Below are 8,099 nucleotides of genomic sequence, written 5' to 3'. Positions count from 1 at the left end.
AACTTAACTATTCATTCATGGTTGATAGAGTTAAATATCCATGAGCAAAGTTATCCTTTGTGTTGACGTGTTCTGTAAAAAAAAACAGTAATGTATTCATGCATGTAGATGTAATGAGCCCTTATTTGAGATGGGCCATAGGCCATGTAGATGCAAAGGAACAATTTATATGCTTACCTAGGGTGCATGGTACTAGGTACATCATCGCTGGTTGACCATGGCCATCCATTAGGAAGATCCCAAGACAGGCAAGGAAAAGGCCTGCAAGGGTAAAAGGAAAATGAAAATCTGGGTTCTGCACTGCAAAGCAATGAATTGTGTTAACAAACACAGGCTTTCAGATTACGCCACAGTCTGCAGTTTACAGAGTTATAGTAAGAAAAATATGTATATCTATTGCCTGAAGACAAAGAAAGACAGTAACTTCCAGGCAGAACAGAATGCAGAACAAGAAAATGGAAACAGCCAATCAGTCAAAGGCAGTCACCACCATGTGCAATGCCGGTACTATGTACAGCTTGATTACATTGAGCCCTTATATAGTCCAGTGCTTGTTAAGCCTATCGGTTCTAGACTCGATACTCATGCCAAAAATTTAGAACTGCACTAAAAAATAGTTCTGGAGACTATGGCCACTTATCAAAGTCCACTAATTTGCTAGTACCCAAATAATCAAATATGACGGGCCACTATGAAGTTCACAACTAAAATGAACTGTTAAAGAAAATTGCGTAACCAGCCCATGGACATAAGCAATACCACAACAGACACAACATAGAGAACAAGATGTATCAAATGCTTACCGACAACATATCCCACGGTCAGCCATAGAAAATATCCATTCATGATACCTTTTTTGGCTGCCCTGTCAAATCTGCGTCGTATACCAAAGTGATGATCTATCATTAACAAATGGCGTGGACCTCTGAGACAACAGAGTTCTTATTGTGCTAGGAGACAACAAGGGTCCAAGCATTCACTATATGAAGATGATATGTATCTATGTTTGAGATAAGCAGGAAGAATCGATCTTAGTATCTCCCAAATATTCTACATCTCAACCTATCTTCAGCACGGTAGTTAGTGTGTTTCTTGAGACCTTCATTGCGTTTAGCATGAATGGTACTCCCTCCGTTTCTTTTTACTGCGCATATAAGATTTGTCTTAAGTCAAACTTCATAAAGTTTGACCAAATTTATATACAAAATTATCAACATCTATAATACATGAGATATACAATATGGAAGTTGATTCAATGATGCATCTAATGGCATCGATTTTATATTGTGAATGTTTATATTTTTTTCTATAATCTTAGTCAAACTTTACTATGTTTGACTTTAGACAAATTTTATATGCAGACTAAAAAGAAACGGAGGGAGTACCAGACTACCAGGCAGTATTTAAGTATGTTTCTTCTATGTCTACCCATTAGTGAACTAACGGAGTAACAGATTAGATGAAAACCCATAAACATATATTGCAGCATTGTAATAGAGTACCTGTAGCTGAATGCGATGAGCTGTCCAGGGGAAATAATATCACCAAAGCCTAACATGGCGTATCCACCCAATGGATCAAAGAAACGAGGTATTCTTAGGAGCATCGGAATCACTTCCCCTGAGCTGCCACCACTTGCAACCTGGGAGCTTTCATAAGATGGTAAGTAAAAAAAAAACAATCACAAGTCACAGCACATAAGAGAATAAGATAGGGTACTAAACATAAGCATTTGCTGGACAATGCATTTATTTAGTTTCAAATTATAACCACAAAAATAACATTTTACTACAGTTTCAAGTCTGAACATTTGCCTCCAAAATATATCAATTTTATACAGGTCATAAGAGAACCAAATTAGATCATAACACTGAATATTTTAACAATTCACTCAGTTTCAAGACAGGCTGCTACCAATTCTCCCACATTCTGAAGGTATTTAAGAAGTCAACCCTTGTGGATTCTGTCCTGTCCTTCTCTTTATTTTACAACCTCCAGATGCCTTTTTTTTGTGAAGAAGCAAGAGTATTCGTTTTTGGGGGAAATGTCATATCCTATTTTCTAAAAATGGTTTCATCATGCAGTTGCAAGACTATTCCTTTTCTTTTTTGCGAAGAAGCAAAACCATTCCACTGATTGATTTAACTAGAAAATCTACCGTACAAATTAATATTTAGAACTAAAGCATGGCTGATAGTAAGTATTGATGTAAATGTAAAGGTCAAGAATGCAGTTACTGCAAACATAACACTCTCATGGAATATAAGAGGTGAAATGAAGACCCAGAAGATGTCATACACAAATGAAGCACCAAGGAGAACCGATGCAACCTGCAAAGATAGAGTCTTAGATATTACTACAAGCAGGATCCAACGACAATCAGTTGACTACAGCAAATAGACATGCTAATACCCTGATATTAGGTAAATGCTCCTTCTGAATTATGTTTATCATCCAGCAGATACCCTGTGACAATTACACAGATTGCATGGTTAATGTATGTATTTTTCTCAAAGGTCCAAGGCTGCAAGCTAATTAAACACCATGCCAAAAGAAATTTTGCATCCCAAGTAACAAATTATATAAAAAAAAGGTAAAGAAATGACGTTCTCTACATTAGGGAAACTATTCCACAACTCATAATGTAATTCTCAAATAACATGCATCAAGCTTGGAAACTGAATATGTGATGTCCAAAATCAAACAAATGATACAAGGTGTGAAATGAAGATAATCTTATCAACTCCCTTCCTAGTGCAAACTTGCATATCTAAACAAAAATCGGTTCAGCCCATAACTAATATAAATGCATTCATGTTAGATAAATCATGCTTAAGCTTGTGGCTTATGGTACTTACCTTGTTAGGACTAAAAACTGAATATGGTCAATGATAAGTTGGATTGACATTTGATGTATGATGTGAAAACTTGCATTGCACATACACAACTGCTAGTGTAAAAATAGAAGGCCGGTTCTGAAATGTACTTTAACTAAAAAACAGCATCAAATTCTTTTCAAGAGATTGACCTTACTGCAATGTGTAAATTATAAAACAAATCACAGTTTAGCTGATCCTACTAGGAAAATGGAACCTCGACCCGCACTGAATTTGGACATGCTAGTTTTAAGTTCTGGCATTTCAGAAAAACTGTACGTCTATATATATCACCGTATCATGTGAACTCCAACTTGATCCGTGATAGTAAACATGTTGCATGCTTTCAGTTGCTTCTGAACTAAAGTGGAAAGAATAGAACTAAGGGGGTGTTTGGATGAAGGGTATTTCCCCTTGGAGATTAAAAACAAAGCAAGTGAACATAAGAATAATAATCAATTCAACTTACAAGGATGTCTTGACCTATCCAAGCAAACGAAGAATGCCGATAAGCAGCCCATAGAATGACAAATACCGTACAGAATGGTGCCACTCCAAGAGACAAGGTTAAGACCTCCCCGTACAACGGCAATTGTACAGTTTTATTTCTCCAATCCTTATAAATCCTGGAAACAGGGCGCACAATAGGCACAGATAACCGAGTTAAAAACTAAAATAAAGAGCATTGAAAAACTTGCTTAATGTAAACTATTTCATGCATTACCTAGAGATAATTGTCACCAAGCAAACATGCATACCCTGAAAGGCACAAAACAGAAACAAACTCACAACCGAATACGAATATAAAAAACTAAACAAGCACTTCAATAACCAAGCGCCAAGAGAAGTATTTGTACAAATAGATAAAAGAGTGCAAAGATAGAGAATATACGAGGAAATACCTGAATACCACCAATGCAGAACAATACAATGAGTAGCCAGGCGACCCAAGACGACATGAAGTAGAACAGGAGAAGGAGAACTGAACATCCTACAATTTGAAAACCAGCTCTCTTTGCGGTGATTTCAATGATTTGTTTATCTTGTCTGTCGTTTGTCCCAGAATTCGGTCCCTGCTGTTTAGTATGAAACGAAGAAATTCATTAGTCAAAAAATTAACCAAGTGATCAACTGAAAACTACTACTCATTAGCTAGAAACAAACCCGATAAAATGCAAAATATTCGTTATCTTAAGAATCATAAGTACCAAGTGTGCCTCACAGCAAGATAAGTTAATTTTTTTTGTACAGATGCAGAAATGTTATAAAGCCAGGGCAAACAAATCTGCAGATAACATATAATCAAGCAACAACCATATATTCTATATTACATAATCCTGTTAACGGCTCATCCCTGTTCCTACACGCGATTTATGTGTTGGTATCTCTGTTTTTAAGGCGTCCCGCCTTGGACGCTTAGGCGACGCTTAGGCGATAAGGCGCCCCGCCAGCGCCTTACAAATATGCCCGCCTTAGGCGCTTAGGCGTCCGCCTTAGGCGCTTAGGCGTCGCCTAGGCGATAAGGCACCCCCCCAGCGCCTTAGATCGCCTTACCGCCTTAAAAACATAGGTTGGTATGCGTATGAAAAAAAGCTACTCCCTCCGTCCCATAATGCGAGACGTTTTTTAACACTACAATAGTGTCAAAAAGCGTCTTACATTATGGGACGGAGGGAGTAGTAAATAGCATAGCATGCCATACAGTATGGATAGGCAGAAAAGTGAGAACCTGCCATGTCAGCTGATTATAACGCTCATCAATCGGTTGGCATGCAACGAATTCACCCCAGAGTGAGGAGCAGACTATAGTTCCTACAGCCATTATGAACAAGAAGCATAGTGAAGGGACCACAACCGGACGACTTGGCTCATTAATTGAAGGATCACTGGCACTGCAAACCATCTTATGAAGCTCTGCAAACACAAAGTTAAGCAAACAGATTATTGCCTGCAAAAGAACCAGGCATGCCTAGCAAAAATATTGAACAGAGAATGTAATTTTTTTCAGGTCGTCCTTTGAATGAATACCTCCGTCATCAGCAGCAGGTTGTGCAGTTTCCGCTTGAGCGGTGAGAGCACACTGTCCACGTGTCGCTAAGGCGACAGGAACCGTTAACTGCAACAGCAAGGGTTAGATTAGATTAGAAGATGCCTGTAGAACCAACAGCAAGGGTTGCCAAGTTATGCCGGATTCAGAGTCGAAGCAGAACCTCTGAGGCTGTATTGGAGCAGCGGTCAAGAGGGTCGGTGAGGGCAGCGCATGTTCTCTGAGCCTCGTTGACAGTTGTGGGCAAGGTGGCTCCGAATGTCGCGCTCATTACAGCAACGGTCGTGCCCTGGGTTCCACTCACCCAGTTCTTCTTCAGCTTAACCTGGGGAAAAAGAAAACCTGGGAGCATGAGAAAGAAAGAAAATCGGGGGGCGCGGCAGTATGTTTCTTTCATTTAAGATTTGGAGCAGACAATGTGTGTGCATACACACACACTCTGAAGTGTGACAAGACAAGAAGCCATAAAAATCTTTTAGGATGGTCCTGATCAGATCAGATGGGATCAGAGCAGAGCAGGGCCGGTTAATTTGCTTGCTGCTTAAGTGGAGTGTAACAACGGAGATACTACTAGTATTACTACTATTTTTCAAGTTGGTCCAGATGAGATCGGTTGCAGCTATATACTGTATATAGCAGAGCAGAGTACAAATTTAAGTAGTTTTGTGCTGCATGCTGCTGCTAACCATCCTGATATATAATAATTCATTTCGTGTTGTTGTGAAGTGAAAAAGGGATGAATCAAGCAAAGTTTTATGCTATCTACTCCCACCCACTGTTTTCTAAATATACAAGTATTTTTTTCAGAGGGATTCCGCTAGAAAGTCTTTTTTTTTTCAGGTTGCATCTTCACTTGTATGCTGAAAAATCCCAGATTTTGCATCCGAGAGCAGAGCAGAGAGCAGAGCGGGAGATGTGGCCAACAGAGGAGAGGATAGAGTGGATGGGGATTGGTTACCGGCTGGAGCTTGTTGGAGCAGCCGGGGGAGTCGGCCGCCGCGCGTCCGGCGAGGGGAAGCAACAGCAGCAGCAGCAGGGCGGCGACCGCCGGCAGCGGCAGGAGGAGGTCGCGACGGCGGAGGGCCGCCGCCATGACCTTCCCGGCGCAGCGGCTGAGTGATTCGGGGGGAAAGGAATAAACTTTTTCTTGGGTTGGATGGATTTCAGAGGTGGTGGAGGGGAGTGGGTTTATTTATGTGCTGCTGGTGGCGTCTTCCACCGGTTTACGCTTTCTTGGCCTGAAAACATGCTTCCATTCCCTTGTACTCCCTCCGTAAACTAATATAAGAGCGTTTAGAATACTAAAGTAGTGATCTAAATGCTCTTATATTAGTTTACAGAGGGAGTATTTTTTCCCAAATCACATTAGTAGTACTCTCTTCGTGTCTCATTTGGAGGTCCTGTGTATAAAATGGGAGGAGTCGGATGTAAATTCAAATTTTCATGAGGTCCTTCTTCTTCTTTCCAAAGCAAAGGAAAAGAAAAGAATCAAAGCATCTACTAGCTTCAACCACGGCTAATTGGATTTAAAACGGGAGCACCGATCCATTTGTGCAAAATAGAGGGAGTTAGATGTGTGTGCTTTTTTCACTTTTTGTGTGGTCCTTTTACCAAAGTAAAAGAAAAGAATCAAATCATGCTTGGACGAAAGGGTGTGCCTGTTACATGCAAGGATTAATTAAAAATGGATGAAAAGCCGCATAGCAAAAATCGGAAACGACGGCATCCTCCATTATTATGTGTTCGTTTCTTCGTAGTACCGACCATCATACACAACACACACCAAAAGGATGTTACAAGTTCTATCCATGCGCCGGCATCAACAAAAATTATAATTGGCGTGCACATGTGAGAATGTTGCGTCGCTATCAGTCCTGGCACATTTATTGGATTGGCACGTGCTCATGTGCAATTCCTTGCCAAGTGATCCCATCTCCTATGGAGTAGTACAATATCATCGTCGTGGGCATCTAAGCAAAGCATATCATTGCCAAGTACTCACAGCTCTAGTGAACATGAATAGTGTATACCTTTTTTTTTTGCGAGGATGAATAGTGTATACCTGTTTATATGCCCATAATTTATATGCACCTGTACGAATTCACCAAGAATTGTACAAATCTGTAACGATTAACTTGTTGTATTACTGACAAGGGAGGCATGTGCGATCCCGAGGTGAAGGGATACCATCGGCTATAGGATCAGTAAGGCATGGGTGGTGTTAAGAAAAGCGTGGACTACATTGGCCGAGGTGACGCAGAGGGGCGGGAAGGGGTTGGGGAAGAAAAGGAAAATTATGATTCTGTTCATAACTGTTAATTGATTTTATTTGGAGAAGGAAGATCCATATACATGTTTGTCCATTAGTCAATTGGATTTTTCCTTAAAATCTGATTCCCACCTCCCCCTTAAAATTCATTATTTGTTTCCTAAAGCAAATCACATTCATGGAAGGGATTGGTTGATTTGGGTAAATTAGGAAAGTTAGATCCATGATCTTTTGTACATTAGGAAAGTGTCGGTTTAAAAGGAAAGGGTGGAGAGAAAAATAAACCAGTGAGAGGTTAAGACCACAAACTAGAGGGGTTAAGACCACAAACTCTTATGCACTATTTGTTACAGGGTTAAGCCTTAGGTTAGGGACTCAACCCACCAAACAACGCTTGATTAGCTGGGAATAAATTAATATGGTCAACACTATTTAATCGCGCTAACTACTCCCTCCGTTCCTTTATCTAAGGTGCATTTTTTTTACAAAAATTTCACAATGTAAGGTGTACTTGTTGTAATCTCACTTAATCCCTCTTTTACCCCTCCACCGCCACATACATCGTAGCTATCCTCCATGTAAGGTGTATTAAGTTAGCCCACCAAAACAACGGAATAACTTAAGGCATCTTCAAGGTGGACCCGTAAACCTCCCTCAATCGTCCGGGCCATGCTATTCGGACCGCCGAAGCCATCCAATGCGGTCCTATATCGGTCCGTGGGGCGGTTCAGACGCGATTTCTCTCGCAAAAGAGAGACAAAAGTGGGGAAGCTTTGCGTAAGTTCGGACACGCGAAGCGTACGAATATGACACCCCATGCCCACCCAGAGACCTTCCTCGACCTCGCGACTCCATCCTCTCCACTTTCTCTCCTTCCTTCTTTTTCTCTTGCGTTCGCCGCTGCTCC

At 40.7% G+C, this 8,099-nt stretch overlaps 1 pseudogene; it reads right to left on the bottom strand.

Annotated features, from left to right (window-relative positions):
- LOC119288431 overlaps nt 1-6,067 on the bottom strand; it is a 6,826-nt pseudogene extending 759 nt beyond the window's left edge.
- Between the last annotated feature and the right edge of the window lie 2,032 nt (nt 6,068-8,099).

This window comes from Triticum dicoccoides, chromosome 4A (assembly GCF_002162155.2).
Source record: "Triticum dicoccoides isolate Atlit2015 ecotype Zavitan chromosome 4A, WEW_v2.0, whole genome shotgun sequence".
Taxonomy (NCBI): Eukaryota; Viridiplantae; Streptophyta; class Magnoliopsida; order Poales; family Poaceae; genus Triticum; species Triticum dicoccoides.
The sequence above is the reverse complement of the archived record's forward strand: the minus strand, read 5'-3'. Positions and strand labels throughout refer to the sequence as shown.